This window comes from Myotis yumanensis, unplaced genomic scaffold, assembly GCF_028538775.1.
Source record: "Myotis yumanensis isolate MYYU_CA2020_CCGP unplaced genomic scaffold, mMyoYum1.0.hap1 SCAF_8, whole genome shotgun sequence".
Classification (NCBI taxonomy): Eukaryota; Metazoa; Chordata; class Mammalia; order Chiroptera; family Vespertilionidae; genus Myotis; species Myotis yumanensis.
Genome location: NW_027223759.1, coordinates 51,512,896 through 51,538,921, shown reverse-complemented (window position 1 = coordinate 51,538,921; position 26,026 = coordinate 51,512,896). Strand labels below are relative to the sequence as shown.

At 38.8% G+C, this 26,026-nt stretch overlaps 1 pseudogene; it reads right to left on the bottom strand.

The window, feature by feature from the left end:
* Nucleotides 1-18,167: 18,167 nt before the first annotated feature.
* On the bottom strand, nucleotides 18,168-18,537 carry LOC139015774 (NADH dehydrogenase [ubiquinone] 1 alpha subcomplex subunit 5 pseudogene; annotated as a pseudogene).
* Between the last annotated feature and the right edge of the window lie 7,489 nt (nucleotides 18,538-26,026).

Sequence of the window (26,026 nt, the reverse complement as noted above, 5' to 3'; positions counted from 1 at the left end):
TGCTAAGTGTAATTGGTAATACAAAACAAATGTAATAAGTGTTAGATATTATTCTTGTTCTTAAAGAATTTGTAGTCTATATGGAAGAGGAAATAAGACAAAGCCACACAAGATTATTAGGTGCTAAGCTGTGTTGAACACAACACTGGCAGCCAGCCAATATGCAGTAGTCCAGCCAAACTAGTTTTTAAATACTGAACTCCTTTCTTTGACATTCCCTGACCACCATCCCCTTCCTTGGGGACTCAGGACATCCCTCTTTCTAGAAAGTGAATGGGTAAAGCTGGCAAACAAAGGCCTCTAGAAACCTATTCTAGCAGTATAGCCCGTGACCATTATCTATGGAAGAATTTCTTTTTATCTCAATTGTTGAATATTTTCAATATCACCCTGGAGTTGCATTTTATTATTACAGTATAAATTTGAAAGAAGTCTTAGGAAATCAGGTAAAACAAATGAATCAGGAAGTAGTGGTGATGTTAATCTCTTTACATGAAAGTTATTAATCATTGATTGCTCACTTATTAATCATGGGCATGTGGGTGCATATAATATGCATCTATAACATCATAATTTACTTTGAAATAATATTATATTTTACTTTCTATTTCCCCAGACTTTGTGCTATTGTTGTCATACATTTTATTTCTAGATATGTTATGGAAGTAAAAATACATTGCAACTGATTTTGCTTTTAGCAGCAAATTATCTTTTAAAAGATTAAAAAATGAAGAAACAGTATCTTTCATATACACCCCATATTCACCATTTTGGTGCTCTTTATTCCTTTGTGTACAACCAGATTTCTACCTGGTAAATTCTTGATAATGCAGATGTGCTAGTAATAATTTTTTTCCAGCTTTTGGATGTCTAAGAAAATATATTTTCACTGAGTATCGAATTCTACATCGACACATGTCCTTTTCTTTCACTATTTCAAAAATAATTATCCACTGTTTTCTGGATTGCTTTATTTTAATCAAGAAATGTACTATTATTCTTATCTTTGTTTCTCTATGTATAATATGCAACCTGTGGTAGCTTTTAAGAGTTTTCTTTTTATTGCTTGTTGCAAGCCATTTAATTATGATATATATGAGTACAGTTTTAATTCATTGTTTTGTGCCTGTCTTTTGCTGAGCTTTTTAAAATATATAAGTCTATAATTTTTAACAAATTTCGAAACATTTGGTCATTATTCTTTAAATATTTCTTCCTGTTTTTCCCTTTTGGTAACTTCAATTATCTACACTAATAAAAGAGAAACATGGTAATTAGCATACGACCGCTACCCTTCCCATTGGCTAATCAGCATATCCTTATGCAAATTAACTGTCAGCCAAGATGGCGGCTGGCAGCCATGCACTGAAGAGAGCAGGAAGACTTACTTGCTTCAGTGACTGCGAACTCTAACATTCCCCACCTAACTTGCTGGCCTCTCAGCTGCAACTCTAAGCAACTATGTACTATGTTGCAAATAAGAAGCTAAACAAAACCCCAGAAACCAGCATGACTGAAAGCCAGCCGGACCACAACATTGTATCGATGTTTTCAGCAGCGAGGCCTCAGAGCTAAAGCTGGACCAGAATAAAAAAAAAAAAAAAAGAAAAAAGGAGTGGTTGGGAGCTTCAGACACTCGCCAGCCGGAAAACAGCCCTCAGCCCCTCACCCAGACTGGCCAGGCATGCCACTGGGGACCCCCACCCTGATCCAGGACACCTTTCAGGGCAAACCAGCCAGCCCCTACCCATGCACCAGGCCTCTATTCTATATGGTAAAAGGGTAATATGCCTCCCGGCACCAGGATCATCGGAGAAGCGAGGCTCCCCGCACCAGGATCAGCGTGAAAGGGGGCAGCGCCTAAACCCCCTGATCGCCCTACGGCTCTGTGTGTGACAGGGGAAGGCGCCCCAACCCCCTGGTCAGCCCTGCTCTGTGCCTGATAGGGGGGAGCTCCCCAATCCCCTGATTGCCATGCGGCTCTGTGTGTGACAGGGTGCGGCACCCCAAACCCCGCCCCCCCACGGGCCCTGTTCTGTGTGTGAGAGGGTAGAGCCATAACCTCTCCATCGGCCCTTCCCCGAGTGTGACAGTGGCGGTGCCCCAAACCCCTGATTGGCCCTGCTCTGTGGGTGATAGAGGGTGGCGCCCCAACCCCCCTCTAACGGGCCTTGTTCTGTGTGTGACAGGGTAGAGCCATAACCTCCCCATTGGCCCTGCCCTGAGTGTGACAGGGTGCAGCTCCCCAACCCCCTGATCTGCCCTGCTATGTGTGTGACAGGGGGCGGTGCCCCAACTCCCCTATCGGCCCTACTCTGTGAGTGACAGGGGGGAGCTCCTCAACCCCCTGATCGGCCCTGCTCTGTGCGTGATAGGGTACGGAGCCCCAACCCCCCTGATGGGCCCTGCTCTGTGAGTGACAGGGGGCAGCGCCCCAACCCCTCAATTGGCCCTACCCTAAGAGTGACTGTGGGTGGCATCGCAACCTCCCAATCCACCCTGCTCTGTGCATGACAAGGTGGCGCCCCAACTCCCCAATCGGCCCTGCTCTGAGCCTGACCAGGGGCTGCACCTAGGGATTGGACGTGCCCTCTGCCACCCGGGAGCAGGCCTAAGCCAGCAGGTCGTTATCTCCCGAGGTGCCGGGAGCCGGTCCATCCTTGCTGCTTGACACAGTCGCTGCAGGGAAAAAAAATCTGCACAGCATGTGTTTCAAGGGACCTGGCGTATATAGCATACTGTTCTTAATATGTTTGCTCCCTTTAGCGCCATGTGTTTTAACCAAGGTCACCTCTCCGAGAAAGGTTGTTTCCCCAGGTGGAGATCTTTCCCTGAGGTTAGGGAGGGGATACAACCCCTTAATTAAGTGCCAGGTGGGTAGTTAAGCTACATAATCTTTACTCCCTGGAATGGAGATAAGAAACGCCCTAACCTTTGTAATAGAAATTGACAGGATTAAAATCGGCTGGTATAAATACGGATGTAACAAGACAATAATCATCAGATCCTCATCAGATCCTCATCAGATCCTAACCAGAACCTAGCCAGAGAACATGGCAAAAGATCCTGGACAGAACCTGGCTACAGAACTTCACTGGAGAACCTAGACAGAACATGGCAAAAGAACCTGGATAGAACCTGGCTAAAGAACCTGGTGACTGAACCTCGCTGGAGAACCTGGAGAAGCTGGATGGAGAACCTAGTGAGAGAACATGGCCACAGAACCTGGCTGAAGAACCTAGACACAGAACCTGGCGACCGAACCTGGCTCGAGATCCTGCACAGAACCTGGCTGGAGATCCTGCACAGAACTTGACTGGAGATCCAAGACAGAACTTGGCTGGAGATCCTGGCTAGGCTGCTGATCAACTGAAGGCTGTCTCCGTGTCATTCCTTCTTCGCCGACTCTGTCCACACCTTAGGGGACCCCTGGACCTGCTGGGATTGGACCCCAGCACCGAGGGGTCCCAGACTGTGACAGGGCACAGGCCGGGCTGGGTGACCCCCCTTTTCACCCCCCCGAATGCACAGATTTTTGTGCACCGGGCCTCTAGTCCTAATATATAAAAAGCCAGGGGCCATCATGACAGAAACAACTGAACGGATGACCAAACAGCAGGCTGTGTGGGACGACAAGGCCGGCAGGGGGGTTAGTGAGGGACAATCAAACAACTGAACAAGCAGGCTGAGTGGGGCGACCAGGCAGGCAAGGGTGTTAGTGAGCGAAGACCAAATGACTGAACAGCAGGCTGTATGGGGCTACCAGGCTGGCAGGAAGGGCAGTAAGGGGCAACCAGGCTTGCCGAGGAGCCAGTTGGGGGTGACTAGGCCAGCAGCGGGGGGGCAGTGAGGCATGACCAGGCCAGCAGGGGGGCAGTTAGGGGAGATCAATCAGGCAGACAGGTGAGCAGTTAGGAGCCAGGGGTCCCGGATTGTGAGAGGGATGCTGCACCCCTGCCCATGGCGTCTGGCTGTGCTTACCACATCTCCACGTGGGGACTCAGGCGCCATGACTCAGGTAGGGGGGGTGCATGGGGGCCCAGGGGCCCAGGTGTTGCCCAGAGCCCAGAGGTCAGCTGGGACCTGCCCTTTCACGCCAGTCACTCACACTTTGATCACCGGCCAGGTCTGCGGACCACACCTGTGCACAAATTTCATGCACTGGGCCTCTAGTATATTTATATTATTATACATTTTCTTGAGCTTGAGATTTGTCCTGGACTTCAATTATGTTACCTGGAAACAAACTTGATTTTGTCAAGTTTCAATTTTGAATTTTGTTAGGTGGCTCCAGAGCAGCCTTTAGTCTAGGGCTAAATTTCCTCATCGCTGAAGCAGTATCTTTCTGTGCACTCCACTTAATATCTTATGAATTATGAGGTTTTTACATTATTCTCCATTTAAATATGAACTAATTCTGGTCCTGTGTGAGTTCCAGGGAATTTTCCCTCTGTTCCTTTTGGGTAATTTTATCCCCTTTCTTGTATATTATCCTCAATGTATATGCTGATCAGTATGCAAAGACCTGCAGGGGACCCTCTGCAGATGCCTGGAATTCTCCTCTCTTTATGACTCTCTCCTTTCTGGTATCCTGTCCCGTGAACTCTAGCTACTTTGGTTTCCTAACTATCACCTCAATTCTATAACACTTCTAGGTTTCACCTGGATTCCCTCTCCCTGTGTTGCAGCCTGAACACTTTGTCAAGGCAGTCAGCTGGGACAATCATAGAGTTCACTTCCTTTGTTGCCTCTGTCTCAGTGGTCACTTCAGTGCTGCCTAATATGCAATTTCTAAAAACTGTAGTTTTATATTTCATATTTTTTGTATGGTTTTAAATTTGTTCTTCAGGTGGGAGGACAAGTATGGTGCCTGGTATTCATTATAGAGGAAGGGGAAGTTGTTGAATGGGTTTTGGTTATATAAAGTCTGGCCATAAACAGCTGTATATTTCCATTAAAAAATCCAAACTTCAGTTGCTTTTTATCCTAGAAAGAGCTTCGGAAAAAAATTTTAATATAAACTTGCCAGACTTAGCATTTTTCACTTACTGCTTTTCATTACTATTTATGTATTTATGACTCTGATCTTTTCCTCTCCATGCACGTCCTTCCGTGTTAATCTATCACCAGTTAATCACACTTGGCTTCCCAGTTTAAAGCGATCTCTCTCCTTTGTGTGCATATGTATATGTTTTGGCTCAAGTGCTTTCTAACCACCTTCACCTCCTGCGAATTCCTCAGTAAAGCCCACAGGCAAAGTGTTTTCATATTTGATACCTATTGCCTCCAAATGGTGCCTGTCATCAGGTCATTCTTTCTTCCCACAGAATTGTTTCTTTGTAGGCATAGGTTCTCCCTTCCAGGAATTATAATTTGCACATTACAATGCATTGAAACAACCCAGGACTTCTTTTCTGATTCCAGTTCTATTCAGTTTGGCTGGATCTGAGTAAGCTGTAAGTGGACCCCACTCTAGTATGTAACAAGTGACAAAATATCTTTAACTTCTTGCCAGATTAATAAGCTTTTATGGAACAAACCCTCTTCATTATAAAGTCAGTCTTCCCTACCACAGACTCTAGGATTTCTTAGCATTTTCACTCTTTGATCCTAGAAGAAACAGTTCTAATAAAAGTAGCATGCAGTACCACTTTTGATAAAATCCACACTGCCTGTGGAATGATATTGTTCCATGTGGGTCTGACTTGAGTCATCCCATTTCTTTCTATATAGTTCTGTCTCTTTAAAACTTGCTCTCCCCCCCCCCCCCCCCACATCCCCACCCCCACCCCATTTGTCGGTTAATTTGTATTAGGAGCTCATGCAGACTCTGCCACAGCCGGAGTAAGAAAAACTATTTTGTTAAGATGTTAGCTGGTACTAAATATAGTTATCATTATTGTGGCCTTTATATATACATTACAATTTTGTCACAAGCTCAATGTAATATCGAGAAATTCCCTTAAAATAAAAACTAGTGAGTGTGTTATGAAATTACAGCCAGGACAGATGGCCAGATCCTGTCATTGGAAATAAAAGTAATGTTATAAGTGTATAACTCCATTGGGGAAATTGAGTACCATAATAAAGTAGACTTCCACTTTCTGCAATGAAATTCAATGACTGTTGAGGAGTTTAGGGTTTAGAAAATTGAAAAATGAAACCTTTGGTTTTTTGCCGCTGTTTGATGATGTGTAGCAAGTCCCTTTATGGACTGAGGCTAACATCCAAATAGTAACAAGCTTGCAGTGAATAGAGCCCACAGAGGATAAGCTACTAAATCTTGCAATAAAAGCTGTGTGATTTACAGTAAATTCCAGAGGGCTGACAGCACCACAGCTGAGGGCATAAACACTTCTTTCATGGCTGAAGCTTCAGTCAGCTCTGTCTGCTGTGAAGTACAATCGGGCAGCGAGGCATGCTGCTTACCAGCAATGACTTTGATAAATAACTAGGAAGTCCCACTGTTGGCTTAAAACTAGAAGTTGTTCAGTTGCAATTCTGCATTTGTCCTGCTTTAATGGGTATGGAAGTGGCTTTAGCTGTAATCTGTCAGTGATTGATTAGGCCTTGCTGAATCCCCTCTCCACTCTGTTTCCAGCTCCTTGCTTTCCACAGTTAAAACAAAATTGGTACATATGTGACTGCCCTCTTATGAGGAAAGTAAACACTTTTAATTCTGCTCAAGTGCGTATAAGTTAAATGGCCCCAGCTGATAAATTGGTGACAGAACAACAAATCTTAGCCGAGAAACGGTATTCTACACGCAAAGACATTTGGGATCATGTGTAGTTTTCATTTGCTGCTGGCAGAGTGGGTTGTAGTTAAAAGTCCCAATCACCACCATTTATTTTATGCGCACACATAAAAGCCAAGGAGGAAGCAGGCCACTGTTCTAATCATGGACGTATTGAGATATCAGGCTTAATGCCGGACCCACTCATAATCACTCTGCCTGTCTAAATTAGGCGTGCTATTAAACAAGTACATGAATTCCACAACATAGAAGAGAGAATATTGGAGCGGTGCTTGTAGCTATAATTAGGGCAGGGGTATTTATATATTTATTTTAGGAGGTTAATTTCCCATTACACCTGGCTGAAATATAATAATGTATGTGAGCCCACTAGATGCAAAGGGTGTATTTTGTTGTTGTTTCAAATAAGACTTTCAGTCAATCGATTCATTTTGTAAGTGGGCAAAGGTGAATAAAAGTAATTATTATTGTATTTGGGGGGAATTCATGTCATTTAATGTCAGCAGAAGAAACAAACCTCAATTTCTATCAGTGCAAATCTCAGATGCCACGATCAAACTTTAAGTGGAGACAACGCTGCCTGCCATGAAACGTACAAGGTGAATGGAACAGAAAATGCTAATTATAAAGAGACTGTGAAATACTTTTGTGAAGATATGGAGAAATAACACAAACTGAAATTATTTTCATTCCATGAGCTAGTAGATTGTTGCAAAAAATGGGTGTTCCATGGAGGAGACGGTAAGAGGAGAATGAGGAAAGGAAAGAAGTTGTGTCTGAGTCATTCATCTCATGGATTAATCAGCCATTGACTGAGTGGCATTAGAATGTGGCATTTCTCATGGAAACTCAAAGACTTTCCATGCACAGCAGTGCTGGGAAGAACTCGGCTATTCTATGGAGTTATACTACCTTCAACCACAATGAACTGAGTTTGTAGATGCAAATTAATATGTCTACTATGATTTTATTATTTGAACAATAGTGAATCGTGTCTAATGCTAACTATAGTAAGCTAGCTCTACTGCAATAACATGCTTCCGTTTTCACAAGATCTAGCAGGTGGAAAGATGGTTTGGAAACCAGGCTGTCCATCTGTATATGTCCTTTTATCTATTGCTCAAGAACTGCTGAGGGCAGGAAGCTTGCATTTTGACACAGGCACATCAGTGCTTACATAAAGTGAACAGCCACTGAAAACATATTTTTCCCTTTAACAGTTCACCTTGCATCTAGAGGAGCTTTGACTTTGAGGGGGAAGTTCAAGCCCTTTACTTTAGATTATTTATGGTTTCTTACTTCACTGGGTGATAATCAACAAGAGGCATATTTCTCATGTTTGGAGCTCCCGCTCCTCAATGCAAAACCTAGGAAGATAACATCAGACAAGAACACTTGCCTCTTTTCCCCTTCCTGGCTGCAGTATATGACTTGATTTTAATTTCACCATTTCAATCTTTCTAAGCAATTAAGCCTGATTCTGTATTCCAGAAAATGTCCACTTCCTGTTGCATGCATTGAATAGTTCCAAAAGAATTAAAAGAACAAATTATGGTTGCCCTGAACTTCTCTTGCCATGTCAGAGAACTGAGAAATAAGGCGCGACAGAGGATAACGTCTGATTAGCTTGCACATGCTGATAAAACGATTGGTGGAAGTGCTAGAAAGTACTGTGCTTAAGCATCTGGTGAGATTTACATACCTGAGGAAAAGCAGTTCAAACAGCAGAGTGTGAGGTCAATCAAGAATAGCCAGTTAAGAAATTCAATTGGTAGCTATTTTCCTCATTTTTTTATACTTATGGTTTAATCCCAGTTGATCAGAACTGCTATTAGTAGATAGTGATAGAATCAAAAGCTTAGGTTACATCCACCTATTAGCATGTTAAACATTGTTCTGCTTCTTTAAGTTAAATACACTCATTTGTTGAAAAGGAACACAGGTCCCCCCGCCCCCCAAATTAAAATGATAGTTCCATAAATATTTCTTATTATGTTAGACTAAATTCTAATGCTTCCCAATAGTCTTTATGTTTAGTTGCTGGGTAATATACTATCTTGATGTTTTGTTCGGTTTATAAAGAGAGGGATTCTTTGACTCAGGATTTAGTCTCTAAAAGAAAATGCACAAATAGAAATGAATGTAAATGAGCATCTGGGTACTATTTGCTCATTCAGCAAGAAGTTGCTCATCTTAAATTCATTATTTTCATGTTTATTTCTTTCTTCTTTTCCCTCCCCTCCTGTTTTGTGTGTGTGTGTGTGTGTGTGTGTGTGAGTGTGTGTGTGTGTGTGTTGTTGTTTGTTTTTAATGGTTATAGACATCTCAACAGGGGCAGATGCTTGACAGGAATCTTTCCAACCTTCCTTCATAAGCCACCACTATTCCCCTGCCTTTTCTCCTGATTCAAGAGAATCAGAATCTCATGGAGCACTGCCAAGTGCTATAGCCAGTGTGTTAACACTGTCCAGTATAATTCTAATCTCTGCATTTCACCTCAAAGTGATCAATTGGCAAGACTGGGAACATAGGTACTTAAGTGAATTATGGCTATACCTAAATAGGTAGTCTAAAATATTTATAAATTTAGGGAAATATAATTTATGATTTTGATTGTAGAATAGGTCATTTTTGCTACATGTACAGCTATTTTAACCCATAATAACCATAGTAAAAAACATAATTTTTCTTTGTATTTCTTCAAAAAAATTTTATTCTGAGTGAATAGGCTTTCAAAAATAATTCTGCATGTGTTGACAAAATAAAATAAAACAAAAAGAATATTAATGAATATATTGACAGTTGTGACCAACAATACTACTAATAAAGAATGTTGTAGTCAATGACAAGGGATCTGAGTTCTAATCCTAAGTCTGCCACTAACTAACATTTGAAAACATTTAATCATGAGCCTCTCTAGACCTCGGCTTTCTCATCTGTAAAATGATCAAGGTGGATTTAGTAAGACATAAAGACCTTTGCAGGCAAAAATTCTATGATTTCCTTGTTCTTGCTTAATAGTATCAAAACATATAATTTTGTAATATAAACACTGTGAAATCAAGACCCTGCAATTTGAAGTTGTGTCATAGAGCTAAAGAAGAGTGTCTGGCACAGAAAGAAAGCATCATTTCTCCCTTCAGAGGCTTCCCCAAACTTGATGAGAGGCTGAGTGCCTCACAACTCCGTGCCACTATTTCTCCATGGCTTCCCATAGCATTAAATACTAAACTTCTCTCCTTCTCTCATCTGAGTTAGAGAACTCACTTCAGCCACTAAAAGGCAGGACTTTTAAGACTCAATGGCATCCTGTCTGGCATCTTAGTATGTTCCACTTCACTCTGAAAAAAAGTGCAGCCTGAAAACTCTGGGTTGGTATGGCCCATAAAGTAATAACTATTAGCATCCAAAATTATAGATGCTGAGCAGTGCACAGCAGGTCAAAAGAAATATATGCCAAACAAATGAAAAAGAACACATCACACTTAATTTACATCAGTTTAAACCTTGGACTTATTAGCTACCAACAGTGGTAGGTGATATCACCAATATATGGAATGATAAAACACCATTTTAATATTATACACAATTAAAACCTTTTTAAAAAAAGAATGACTGTGACCCAATCCACAAAAGTATGTGTAATAACTGGCACATTAGTTAATTAATTTTACTTTTTAAAAGTTAATTTCTTCGCTTTTTATTATTAGTCATGGATTGCAGCATTGAAATTAACATAAAGGTGAGGATCACACATGATCTTTATATGTCATCTTATTAAAATGAAGCTATTTTTAATTCTTTTAAGAGGCCTATCAGAAAACACAATTTATATCCTCAAAGTATATTTTGTCAGTTTCAAGTATAATTTTTGCATTCATATTCTTTTATGAATTTTAATGGAGTCACTTAAATTGTAATTATTCCTCTCAGCTCAAATGCAGGTAACAAATGGAATTCAATCAGTGTTTGCGCATAATGACCATCATTAAGAGAGAAATAATAATGACATTCTCTCTGCATTAAACTTGCAGACTCTTTACACAATGATCTGAATCCCATTATTGATCTCCATGGAGATATGCAATTGTCACCTATTCTGCATAATATCAGAATGTTAAATACATTTGTTTGGAACAAATATTATAATGAATACAGTCAGTTCCACTTAATTAACTATCTGATAACTGAATATTTTTACTTAATAATTCAACTTGGAACATCAAAATTGTTCTATTTTTTTATTCAAATGCACCAGAGATTAGTCATAGATATTCATTTGAATGTTCATAAAATGTATGTGGAGTTTAAAATTCCCCTTGGCTTTCTTTAAAGTACATCCATTAGAAGGACAGTAGGGAGGTATTTTTCATCTGTTTGAAATAATTCTTTCCCCTCAGTGTTGTTTAAAATAACCCCTTAGAAGCTTACTTGTAAAATGTGTTTTCTGACCAAAATTCTCCTGCCATCTAACTTCCTTTTATCATAGAATTGTTCATAAGAATGCCACTATTCATATTTACTTACATATATACATTTTTAATGTGGGCATTTGGTTTAGGAAAGAAAGTATGAATAAAATATTGAATTCACTTGTGAAAAAAGCTCTAGGAAAGTCATAATTGCTGAAAAATATAGCCTATTGGTATTTCTAAAAAGAGAATTCTAGATAATATTTGTAATAACAGTAATAATAAATACCGTGAATAGTGACTTGATTAATTTTTTTGGCCATGGGAGGTGTCACAGACCAGCATCAACACTTTGTATTTAGGTGCTATTATGTCAATCAATTCCATAAACATTTGCTGAGCACTGACCCCCAAGTCCAGCATTGCATTTAAAAGTGATAATAATGAAACCATAATGAGTAAGACACCAGGCCTGGCCTCAGGAAAATCACCATGTGGTGAGATGAAAATTACTCACACGATAAATTTTGACACAAGTGACAAATGCCCAGGATTTCAAAGAGGTGTAATAGAAGCATGGAGGTGAAAGTGATTGCTCCTATGGACCAGGAGAGATGAGGATGTCCATAGAGAGATGGCAGATTACTGTATCTTACAGGATGAACAGAACTTTGCCAGGTTTAAAATATGGTTAAAATGAAAAAGTTGCATGAACAAAGCTTGGAGGCATAAGAGTATGTGTAGCTTTCTGAGCCCTACACGTGTCAGTTTAGTTCAGCTAGAGTCTGGGGTGCTTAGTGAGCAGTACAAGGGAGTGAAACGATAAAGGTTCCTATGATAACTACAACTTAATTCAGTGGTTCTCAACCTTCCTAATGCCGCGACCCTTTAATACAGTTCCTCATGTTGTGGTGACCCCCAATTTCATTGTTACAAATTGAACATAATTAAAGCATAGTGATTAATCACAAAAACAATATGTAATTATATATGTGTTTTCCGATGGTCCTAGGCGACCCCTGTGAAAGGGTCATTCGACCCCCAAAGGGGTCGCGACCCACAGGTTGAGAACCACTGACTTAATTAAACATTTTCCAGGTGCCAGGATCTTGACTTATCTCTCAAACTCTTGATAAAACCTTGCACAATATCATATACATAGAAGAAAGTTACATTTAGAGATCTTCAGTGACCTGCACGATGTCACCTAGCCAATAAGTAGTTGGCCTGGAGTTTTGTCCCAGTTCTGTTGATGTTTAAAGACTTCTGAAGTCCAAGTGGAGTTCAAACAAGGTTGGAAGAGCCTTGAATGCATGCTTAGGGAATTAGAGGAGCATTGCATGATTTTCCTTAGGAGAATGACGTAACCAGATCAATAATTTAGAAACAGAGTTTGGGTCATGTGTGGGGATCAAATTAGAAGCAAGGAGATTAGAGGCAAAGCTGCAATTTATGAGGTTGTTTTACTGGACCAGGTGAGAATACTTCACCTCCCTAGCAGAATGACAATGGCGGTAGAAAGGGGAGCGATGCAGTGAACTTCCTGCAGCAAAATCATCAGGACTTGGTTTCAGATTGGGTAATTGAGAATAAATTAAAAAAAAAAAATTGAAGGAGAAAAGAAGAATTTTATGTCCCTGGAGATGGACTAAAGTTTATACTCAAACAGTAGAGTTTCCACAGATTGAAACTATATTGATTCAATTTGGTTTAATTTCTGGGCAGCCCTAGGAAAATTCAGCAAGGCTATCGTTTCCTTCATGTTAGCTTCCATTGTAGTGACCATTCTTTCTTGCCTATTGCTCCGCAGTGTCTGGGCACCTAATATGAAAGGAGGCCATCCCATTAATTCACATGTAAATACCAGTGTCTCAATGTGTTAATCTTTCCAACACAACTTAGAAGATAAAAGAAGATTGTTTTATGAAGAGCAATACTTAAAGCAAGAATTTTAAAAATATCATTCACTTACTTATTAATTTCCTGAGTGTCAAGAATGTCCCAAGCTCTCGGGATGAAAATATAATAGTGACAGAGTCCACACCAGGTATTTTGCATTTGGGACAGACATGAATCTTTGGAACCCAGAGTACGGATTGTGGCCAGCAGAAGTGACCATGTCATCTAGAAGTCCCTGATTTTTTAAAGAAAAAAAATTTATATGCATAACCCATGGACAGTAATATTTCCAACAATAAAAAAAAGAGTATGTACACAGTATCAGGTTGGTGAGGCTCTGATAGTACCCAGCAGGTTAGGGTCAGATTAACTCATTTCTCCTGAGGGTAGACCTTAAGAAGAAGAGCACTGAGACACATTTCAAAGTGGTTCCTTTTCTTCTCTCCCTGCTTAAAGTCTGAGGGGTTTTTTTCCTCCAATTTATAATGGAACTACCTGGTCAAGCTCCTGGAGATAAAAATCACAAAAGGGTGGGGCCCCCCTGTGACTGGAATCCCCTGGCGTTTTTCACTCTCAGACTTGTTTATACTGGGCCTCCAGGAGTTCATTAATTCTGGATCCTATTTTTCTACACCTCCCCCCCCGCCCGCTCCCCGCCCTCCCCCCCCCCCTCCCCCGCCCCGCCCCAGCTGGTTCTAATAGCAAAATCAGCTCCAGAGTCTCTTTTCAGGTAAGCCACGATTCCCTGTGTTTGCCTGTCTTCCTATTTTGGGGGAAGTGGTTTGCCCTGTGTCCTCCACTCTCTTATGAATTTAAAAAGAATTGTGATTTTTTTCAGTCTGCTCAACTTTTGTGCTTGTTAGCACAGAGTTGCAACTTCCAAGCTTGTTATGTGTGGAACCTGAAATAGGGAGAAGTTTCCTTAAACTTTGACATTAGTATCTGGACTTTCTTTCCCTTTCAATGTATTTTCTTATCAGCTAATATTCCATCCATCATCTCATAAAGTTCATATATTATTTAATTTCTTTGGGATGAAAGTTGTTTTTGCCTATGAAAGTGATCAGTTTCACTTGGTAAACGATTGAAAGTGACTTCAATCCCTAGCCAGTTTGGCTCAGTGGATAGAGTGTCAGCCTGTGGACTGAAAGGTCCCTGGTTCAATCCCCCTCAAGCGCACATGCCCAGGTTGTGGGCTCAACCCCCAGTAGGGGGTGTGCAGGAGGCAGCCAATCAATGATTCTCTCATCATTGATGTTTTGATCTCTCCCTCTCCTTTCCTTTCTGAAATCAATAAGAATATATATTTTTAAAAAAGAATAACATTAAAAAAGAAAATGACTTCAAATGAATACTTTTCTATATGTATATTATGTTTCAATAAAAAGAGATAATCCCTATACCTATCTTTAATATAGTATTATTCAACTTACTTGCAGATTTTTATAAGCCTCCAACTGCTTTTTTTCCCAATTTTTCTCTAATTTCCCCATTGAGTGCACATATATTCATGCAGAATGATTTTTTAATAGACAATTTAGAGACTGAATCTTATGTCTCTTACGTCTTTAATTAACAGTTTGAACTTCCTTCTCCCTGACCATTCTTTTAACTTAAGAGTTTATTTACTCATTCAGCAACCTGAGGAAATTTCAACAGGGTGGGGAAACAAAGTCTATAAACTTTGTTTAGTTTAATTATTCATTTAGACAATATGTAGTGGGATCTTGATTTTTAAAAAAAAAAAATACATTCTAACAATTTTTGTCTTTAATTTGAGTGGTTAGACCACATACAGTTAATGTAATGATTCATATGGTTTGTTTATAGTTAGCATTTGTTTTTCCCTTTTCCCATCTGTTCTTTATTCCTTTGTTCCCCTTTCTTAACTTCTTTTGAATTGAGAACATTTTATGATTTATTTTCTTTTGTCTAGTATTGACTTGCTAGCTATTCCACTTAGACTATTTTTAGTAGCTTCTCTAGAGTTTAACTTATCACTATCACATTCAAATAATATTTCATAATACACATAAAGTGTAAGAATCTTACAATATTATTGTTCTATTTCTGCTTCCCATCTTTTGTGTTATTGTCCTACATTTTATTTCTTGTTATAATAATTGATATTGTCACAAAGCTTACTGATGCCCTATTTTCTTTTAATTCTCATTTTTCTCTGTGCTTCTTTTGAATAGTTCTCTTCATATGTTTTTTAGTTCACTAACCATCTCTCCTCTAGTGTGTAATCCCATCCAGTGAATATTTCACGTCAGATGCTGAATTTTTTATACCTAGATATTTCATATATCTTTCGCTCTTCTCAGTATCTGCTTATGTTGTGCTTCACATATTGAGCATATTTATATGATGTAGAAGAGCTGTTTCAGGTCATGGTCTAGTAATTCTATCATGTCTGTTATTTTGAGTTCTGTTTATTGCTGTTTTTCCTCCTCCTCTTGTTTTCCTTTCCATACCTGTAATTTTGGTTTCTATGCTGGAAATGATGGATTTTACGTTGTTAAGTGTTGGATTTTCTTCTGGCACACAAGCAAGTGCTCTTAGCTAAGCATGATCCCTTTGAGGCAAGACTTACTTTTAAGTTTTGTTATTACAGGTCCAGAGCAGCTTTTTCTATGGAGCTAACTTAGCTCTACTCTTGAATGTGACCTTTCTATGAACTTTACCCTTCGTCTTGTGTATTTTAAGGTCTTTCCACTTTGGTTGGTTGGAATAAAACTCTCCCTACCTATGTTTGAACTCTGGGAATTGTTAAACCAACTGCTTTCTCACTAGTTTTCAGTGGTTATTTTCCCAGGCTCAGGGCCTGTTTTCCCCCACAAACGGACAGATCAGCCAAAGCCTTAAGGAGATCCTCCTGCAGACTCCCAAGCTCTTTCCTGTTTATTTCTTCCACCCCGCTCTTCTGCTCTGTAAACTCTCATTCTTGACCTTCCTGAGCTCTGATAACTGTCCTCTCAGCTCGCTGCCCCCACTCCAGGCTTTATTTCAGTTTCCTGTGCTGGGGCCTGAACCCTGGCTCCAGGTAGTAAACTGGGACAACCATAAAACTCACCTCGTTTCCCTACTTTCAGGAATTCCAATGTTGTGCTGCCTCTTGTCTTTTGTCTGAGAGTTGTTCATATACACTTTAAATTTTTTAAAATTTTCTAGTCATTTATCTTGAAAGAGAGAAAGTGGAAATGTTTTTCAGTGTCTGTTTTGGTAGATGTATGGCACTAATAATGCACAGTTTCTAAGAGTGTGTGAAATGATACTCCTGTTCTATTTTATGAAAGCATGAAAAGTTTTGGAATATGACACTTGAAGGCTTTGGCCAACATACCATGGCTGGATAGAGTGGGCAAGAAGGTTTGTGGCATGGAAACCATAGAAGCAACAGATAGAAATAAAAAAGAAACTGGTCATTGTAAACTTGGTGCAGAACAGACCCACATATCTTCAAATGCTCGAAGGACTATCACATGAAAGACTGGTACTTTGTGAGGCCAAGAGAACAGAACTAGCAACGTCAGAGAGAAGCTAGATCTACAACTTGGGAACTCTTGGGAACAAATCTACAAACTGAGATGCTCAGGAAGAGTAAATCTTGGTTCTTTCTTGTTTATCCTTGTAACCCCCTGAGTGCAGTGGAATTGTGAGCTTCTTAAGTGCTCCTGTCACTGCAGGTAGTTCAAGAATTTTAAAGTTTTATCACATGAACTATAAATTTTCAATCAAGATATTCTTTGGCTCAATTCGACACAGAAAATTTCTTCCATTAGACTCCTCTCACAGTGACCTTTACACACTTGCTCATACTTAAAGTCATCAATACTATAATGTTACCTTTTAGAAATCCTTTACATGGCATTTCCCCCTCTACCTATATATTGCCCATCTTTCAAATCCTAACTCTTAGTCCCTCTCCTCTGAAACATTTCTTCATTATTCAAGCCAATCCTAAACCCTCTTCATCTGCAACTCTTACTGTAAAAATCACTCAACTATTTTTCCATTTAGCATTTATTTAGTATCCAATGTAAGCTCTATAAGGGGATAAATATATTGTGAAAACAAAAAAAAAATACATTTTTCCCTCATTCTCAAAATTCTGAAAGATTCTGCTTTGCCACAGAGATAGCAACATGTACACACACACACACACACACACATACACACACACAAACACACACACAGTACAATATTTGAAGGTAAGAAACACCAAATTTAACTAAGTATTTAGAAATGATAGGGAAATAGGAAGAAAAGGTGAAAACGCCAGCAAATAATTTTAATTTTGTTTAACCTTAAACTTGTCAATCACCTATTTCTTTGAATAGCTTTATCTTCTGTTTGATACCCAGCTATCTTCATATTGGAAACTAAGTGAAACTTACTTAGTGTTTCCACTTGGAAGTTACAACCATACAACTAAAATGTTATGAATATAAGCTTATCCATATGCCACATAAATTTTAGAAACCCTTAATAGCTCTACTTTTACAGAAATTATAGCTCTGTCCTGATGTGGTTTGATTAAGGGCCAGAAAGTTAACTTCCTTAAATGAGACAAAAAGAAAGAAGTTTTTCCAACTACCATTGTAAATAAAAAATCTTTCTTTCAAATACAAAATCAATTTCTTCAACTATACAATGAATTCTAATTTGATGGTTTTTACTCTTACTACCTCATTTCAAACAGTGACCTATACATTTGTTTGAGCAATGATAAATTCCTCTTCTGATTTCTTAAAAAAAATTAATGTGTTGAAGAGACTACTAAAAATATTTCACCTTTCAAATATGGCCTCCGCATTAAAATATGTGGGAATTTTTCCAATTAACTTTCAAATCTTCCAAGAACCTCTATTTTAAAAAACATCATCTTTGAAATAATTTGCATCAATGTTTTAACAAAAACGGATTCATAAGTCCCTATTACCGTAAGCAGCAGTTTCAACAAGTCTCCTAAATATGTTCTGTATCAGTTGTTGTTTTTTTTTATTATAAGATGTCAATAATATGAAAACATTTTGATGTAACAGAACATTTAATTACATAAGTTTCCCTTTAACACACAAGTCATTTGATGATGATTATCTTGGCCAGTTCCATTAGTTGGCAGAGGCTCTTCCATGAAAGGCTCCCATGGTTTCCATTGTATCATTATTCTCACCAAATATAGTTCATTTTCAGCCTGAAGAATCATCTCTTCTATTTGGCCACCCTGAAGGTGGCCCTCTAACTTTTTAACATCTGGTTTTACTTTAATTATATCCAGCTTCTCACTTGTAGTCTGTTTTGTATACTTTCTATATGCTATGTTTTTAGGCATTTCCTCAAGAACATCAAGCATCTTTGTGTACCATATTCTTAGCCTCTCTGCAGACTCTCACATACAGCCAATCTCACAAGGCTAGTAGTCTTGGTAAACCTGCTGTGAGTCCCCTGAGGAGCTGGGTTCATGACTTTTCCTTACACCTCTTTTCTGGTGTCTTCCTAGCACTTATCACCATTTAAAATAACTTATGTACTTCCTCCCTCCCTCCCTCCCTCCCTCCCTCTCTCCCTCTTCCTTCCTTCCTTCCTTCCTCCCTCCCTCCCTCCCTCCCTCCCTCCCTTCCTTCCTTCCTTCTTCCCCTCCCCCCTCACTCCTTCCTTCCTTCCTTCCTTCCTTCCTTCCTTCCTTCCTTCCTTCCTTCTTCCCTTCCTTCCTTCCCTCCCTCCCTCCCTCCCTTCCTCCCTTCCTTCCTTCCTTCCTTCCTTCCTTCCTTCCTTCCTCCCTTCCTCCCTCCCTCCCTCCCTCCCTTCCTTCCTTCCTTCCTTCCTTCCTTCCTTCCTTCCTTCCTTCCTTCCTTCCTTTTTTCCCTCCCTCCTTTCTTTTCTTTTTTGTTTTTGCTTTTGTGTATCTCCTCACTCCTGGATTAGTTTCCTGGAGCCATGCTGTGCCAAATCACCATAAACCTTTGGCTTTAACAACAGAATTTACATTGTCACAGTGTTGGAGTCCAGAGTACAAAATTAAGATGTCAGCAGGGGTGGTTCCTAGGGGTGGCTCTGAGGAACGATGGGTTTCATACCTCTCTCACAGCTTCTGGTGCCAGTTGGCAACCCTCCAATCTTGGCCCATTTCTTCACATGGTCTTCTTCTAATTGGGTCTATCTCAGTTAGGTCTGTCTCCTTTTCTATCTAATAGATTGAATTTAGAGCTCACCCTAATGTCATCTTGGGATCCTTACCTTTGTTACATCTGCAAAGACCCTTATTCCAAACAAGGTTAAATTCTGAGGTCGACAGTGAACTTATCTTTTGAGGGCCACAATTCAACTCACTACAGCAGGTAAAACCTTCCTGTTGTGTTCACTGCTGTATCCCCAGCACCTGGATCATTGCCTAGAATGTAGTGAGTGCTCGGTAAATATTTGTTGAATGAGTGCATTTAGGACCTGTAACATGCCAGACCCTGACTTCCTAAAAGCAATACTGTATTTATAGCTGGTGATGCACCAATAATAGAAATATGAATGGGTAAGAGAGCCACTTGGGATCACTTTTGATGTGTTCTATCTTACCATGTAAGCATCCTGTTCCTCCTTCCCTGCTTAATAATATATCCTTCTGAAAGAAGCATTCTTGCCTTACTCCCTCCCCCAAGGGTCTTTCTGTCCAAAGAATTGTGCAAGAATATACAAATGTATGAGAAAAATGTGTAAATAAAATTATATACATAAACTCTAATATCAAGTTTTAGTGACAAAATGTGTCATTAAGATAATCATAAGTTATTATACTTACTTAAATACCATATTATATTAATGATTTTTACTATGTGTATGTTAAAAACAGAATAATTTGCATTTATGAAATCAAAAATCAGAAAAAAGTGAGTTTAGAGTTTATCATCAATAATTTATCTTTTTCCCTGATAAATATTTGCTAAAAATGCCAAATGCCCTAATTTGTCTATTTATATTCACATCAAAAAAAGAGTTTCCAGCCCTCACTGATGTGACTCAGTTGGTTGGAGCATTGTCCCATGCACTGGATTGTTGTGGTTCCATTCCCAGTCAGGACATATACCAGCTTTTAGATTCAATTCACAGTCTGGGCATGTATAGGAGGCAATGGATTGATGTTTCTCTCTCACATCATCTCTCTCTCTCTCTCTCTCTCTCTCTCTCTCTCTCCTTCCTTCCTCTCTCTCTAAAATGAATGATAACATGTCTTTGGGTGAGGATTAAAAAAATAAAACCAAAAAAAAACCAAAAGCAGTCTCCAAATTGTTTCTTTCCTCTGTGATCTCTATAAATTAGGAAAACTAGCCAGCCTGACACTGTAAATGTTATATGAAATTGATAGAACAACTTTTTTTTTGTTATACTCATTTACTTATTTAGACAATAAATATAGAGTGTGAAAATATGGCTAGGATAATAATTCACTCACATAGGTTCAGAACAAAATTTAGCACCACATATTCTCTTGAACAAAATCACACTAGAAAAAAAAGGTAGGCAATACTTTATAATATTTAAAGTCTACTACCTTATGTTCTTTATCAGTTCTCTAATTTATTTTATGCCTTGAATATGAAATTAAATATTACTTTCCTTAATCTTTATATGCATTATAAATATTGTAAAATAGATACGTGAAAATCTATTATGCATGTTATATTTCTTTTTTTTGCACCACCAGCAAACACTCCCACTCACATCAAAAATGCATAAAAAATTATGTAAAAAAGCCTATCCAATTTTATAATGAAAATATCACATGTGAAATGGCCTTTTCATATACCAACACACAGTATTCAAAAGTAAAACTACAACTAAGAAGGATACTCAAAAATACCTGTGGAAAAAAAAAGAACCTTATTAAGGACTGACTGGTTCATTACCAGGGTCACACAGGCCCTGATTTTTAGAAAAGTCTTATAGTTCTGAGAATGGCATCCAGATGCTTTCTTAGGTATGGGTGTCATTATTTTTAGCAAAAGAAACCTTTTCACCCTTAGCCACGTCAAAGCACAAAGAATTCCATAAATCAGTGCCAGGCTTGTTTTTATTCCTAAATACCTAACCACATAAATAGTTATGTCCTGTAAATTTTATTGTTTTGTTTTCAATAAGGATTTAGAAGATTAAAATGGACTTTTAAAATACAAATGTATTTTCAGCACTCTTTTCTGCTTTTCTCTACATCCCCAAATTTCTTTTTGTTTGGGCAATGAAATTGGACTAGTCAGTTTAATTTTTATTGCTTGTCCATTTCACCTCTTAGATTCCAGGGGGGTGGGGGAAACTAACCTACAACATTTCTAGTGAAAACATCGTAAGAAATTCTCAAAACCAGACTCTAAACAAGCACATACAAAGAAACATTTTTTATTTATCACAAGCTGAATAAATTTTAAAAAGACTATTTTTACCTAAAGTCTGAAAACATGTCCCTTTTGTTGTTGAGAAATACAGAAATATTTGAAATTCCCCAGTAATCTTGGGCTCACAAATGGAAACATTTGGCTATATTCAGTTCACAAGCACACAGGGCCTATCTGCTTTTGGCTTTGCATAATTAGAATGTACAGATTTGACATCAAATATGCTATTTTGTTGTTACAATGTAAAGAACTCAGAAAAAATGTGCAAAATGTTGGATGTAATTTAGAGTATAATGTTCTAGAAGTGGAGAGAAGAAGAAGGCATAAGCCAAGTGAAATCCCTTGTGTCCATACAACAGAGCAACACACCGAACAACATTTAGAACTTGGCAATTATCTTACTCTGACCAATTTAGAAGGCCTGGCCACGAGAATCAGATCCCAAACTCCACACTAATGGTTATTATTTATTCTGTTCCCAGATCAAATTAGCTGAACGACATCCAAATTTGCATTTGACTATGTCCTGTCTACTCACACAAACCCACTATTCAGGTTAAATTGACTGGCTATGAATTAATTGCTCAATAGAACTTAATGAACTGGCCAGATCATTTAGATGTATATTAGGAGAATTTAAAGAACAGATAAACAAACATATGAGGGGAAAAAAAAAACCCTGAAAGCTTTCTAAATAACTAGCTCATGTTCTAATTTATCCGTGACCTCAAAGTTCTTCATTACATGTACAAATTATAGCTTTCTGTGTAAAGCTCTAGATTTACAAGACCCAGCCTGAAATTCTGTTTAGAAATAGATGGAGTGATAATGAATGGAAAGGTAGAAAGAAAAAAATCTAGCTTAAAACTATTTCTGACCTATTAAATCATTTAATAGCTCACACTGCAGTACATGTTACCATGTTTGAGATTTTTCTCCAAGACAAGTTTCTTAATCAATGCCCTTTTTTACTAAAGGTTTGAGAGTTTAGCTCTGAAATTGAAAGGACAAGGAAAGAAAAAAAAATTTTTGGTGATATTTCCAGAGATAATGTGAGTCAGAAAAATGTGGGCACTGATATTAAGAATAAAAATGATGACCTCTTTCAACCACGCACCACATGAAAGAATAGTTATTTTCCTAAGATTCCCATTTTGTTCCTTGGAGAACTTACCGTTTCATTATCCGAAGTAAGAGTCTGGTTTGTATATTAATGTTCTATTTTGGCCCTTATATATCAAAGGTGTATGGCATTCACTGCTGAGTGTGCCACCATCATAGTACTTTCTAAGTCCATTGTGAGAAAGTCATTCTTATGGATGCTGCATTATGGCTGTTGGTCACTTTCCTTATACAGATGAGCCACATTCTGTAAATGTTCAATTTTAGGTGCTTGTAGACTGAGCAATATAAAGAAAAAGCAAACAAACTGGATTCGTAATTTTAACTTTAAAACACATATACTAAGCCAGCTATCTTTAACATACATACATATATATATATATATATATATATATATATATATTATTTATTTCAGAGAGGAAGGGAGAGGGAGAGAGAGATCGAAATATCAATGATGAGAAAGAATCATTGATCAGCTGACTCCTGCACAACCCCCACTGGGGATCAAGCCCACAACCCGGGCATGTGCCCTTACTGGGAATCGAACCAGTGACCTCTCGATTCATAGGTCAATGCTCAAGCACTGAGCCACACCAGATGGGTTGAGCCAGCTATCTTTAGATAACAATGTGTAAGTGGACATAGAAATGATTACTAAGGGGAAAATAGTCAAAAAGTAAATTGACGTGAAATTGCAAACACTAAGTAAGAAAACATTTCAGAGAATCAGAGCAATTGTGGGAAGCCATGTAGGTACGACACAAAGAAAAATTATGTCTAGTATTAATATTAGAAACTAGACTAAGGCTAAAGTACAAATTTAAACACTGGGATCCTATAATCTTTCTGACTTTATTGTCTATTTTCAAGAATTTCTTTTTTAGAGCTGAGTTGAGCTGAGCTCAACCTATATTGACATCCAGCAAGCATGGTCATGGCACTGTTTTAGGGTTCAGTAATAATATGAAGGGGGTATGATTAGGGAGTTTTTCCACACTCTTAAGCTTTTATTCTATCTGGGGAAGTTCACTTCAAATCCTACCTGAGATGTACTGTAAGATAGTCTCATTGATTGGAAGCATAAAACTACATCTGTGTTGGTCAGTCCAAGTTGATCTGTATAAGATATTATCAGTCCAGAGTGATATAAACACTTTCAACATTAAGATAGAATCACTTCTGATGTGGGGTTAGGGAACCAAAGATATTTTTTTAAAAATTAAGGCTTGATTAAGGGCAATTTAATTATTCTATATTCTTTTGCTCTATTATTAAGATGATATTAACAATTGCTGTCATCATAAAACATTGTTCATTGTATAACCTAACAATGAAAACAGAAAATCTCATACTCACACAAAAACTTAATTTGAATCTTCAATAGTTGGAGAAAAACACTGTTAGTATTTTTTTCTGTTTAGCCTTCTCTTAAATATAATGCATTTACACAGTTTAAAAATTATCAGGGCAGTTTCATAATATGCTTTTCACTTAATATATTATGAACATTTTCACATATCTTTAAATATACTTTTAAAATGAGATCTTAAAAATTGTTTTATATATTTACTCTTGTGAACATATAATTTATTTAGCTAATCCATTATTGATGTAAGTTTAGTTGTTACGTTATTTCTGTTTTGCAATTATGAATAATACTAGAGGCCCGATGCATGAAATTCATGCCAGGGGCTCAGACCTTGCAGCCTTGGCTTTGTCTGGAAGGTTATTTGGAATGTCGTTCAGAAGGTCATTTGGCCATCTCGTCTAATTAGCATATTACACTTTAATTATTATAGACTAGAGGCCCGGTGCACAAAATCCGCGCACTGGCGGGGGGGGGGGGGGGGGGGCCTCCCTCAGCCTGGCCTGCATTCTCTCCAATCTGGGACCTCTTGGGGGATGTCCGACTGTCCACAGGGATGGGGCCTAAACTGGCAGTTGGACATCCCTCTCACAATCTGGGACTCCTGGCTCCTAACTGCTCGCCTGTCTACCTGCCTGCTTGCCCCTAACCGCTTCTGCCTGCCAGTCTGATCGCCCCTAACTGCACCTCTGCTGGCCTGATCGTCCCCAACTGCCCACCCCTGCTGCCACGATCACCCCCAACTGCCCTCCCCTGCTGGCCTGATTGCCCACAACTGCCCTCCCCTGCTGGCCATCTTGTGACAACATAAAGGCGGCCATCTTGTGGCAGCCATCTTGTGATGACATTGCGTGAGGGCATGACACCACCTAGGCTTTTATTATATAGGATTCTTCTTTAAAAGCACTTCTGTATTTTTAAGCCTTTTTTTTGTTTAATTCTCACCCAAGGACATGCTTAGAGAGGAAGGTAGAAAGAGAGAGAAACACCCATGTGAGGAACATTGATGCTACTCAGCTCATGCTCACCATCTAGGGGTAGACCAGCAACCCAGGTATGTGCCCTGACTGGGAATTGAACCAGCAACCCTTCCATGCACAGGAAGGAGCTCAACCAACTGAGCCACTTCAGCTGGGCATTAGCCTATTAAAATTTACTAAATATCTTCCAGAAACTGTTTGCCAATTTATGTCTACACTAGAATGGTATTATTTATCTATTTCTCCACCCTTTTGGAAACTGGATAATACTATAAGGGGAAAAAACAACAACTGCTCATTTGATAGAGAAAATGGCATTGCATAAGTATTTTAATTTGTGTTTCTTTAATTGGCAGGACAGTTTGAATGTTTTCAAAATGTATTTATTAATCATTTGCAATTTCCCCTTGTCAGTTAATATTTCTGTCCAGAGTTTAGCTAAGGTACTACTACATGGTATTGATGTGTTGGCATCTATTTTGTTTGGCAAAGTTGCTAGCAGTGACTTTGAACCATACTAACACTCATGGAAGCTCATGTTCTAGATAACAACCCTCAGAGTCACAGGCAAATGTAAGTTCCTGATCTGACTTTTCCCCAGTGGCCCTTGTGATTAGCAGCTGCCTCTGCCCCGCAGAGCCTTCCCTGTGTGTGTGCACCCCTTTGATCAATTCAGAATTCTTCTGGGGACCCCAAAGCACTATTTACCCACAGATCCTAGTAAAAACATGTGACCTGGAATCTCTCTCTCTCTCTCTCTCTCTCTCTCCACCCTGCCTTTATCTCCTCCTGTGGCCCTTCAAGGTGTTTCCTCCAGGACCTGTGAGTAATCAATGTCTCTATTTTGATTTCTTGTGGTGTGTTGCAGACTCACCATCGGTTATCTTATAGCCCTCTTAACAAACATTAATTTAACAAAGTTAAAACAATTTCTTTGCCTTTGTCCTAATAAGATTTCTTCTTTATCTTGGTTGTTTATCATATGATTGAAAATACATTTTCCCATTAGTTTTTTGTTTATTTTACTTCTGTTTGTGGTATTTTTGATGTTTGTAGTTTCCATGTCTATGCGTTAATGTTGCCAAAGCTATTGTTTTCCCCTT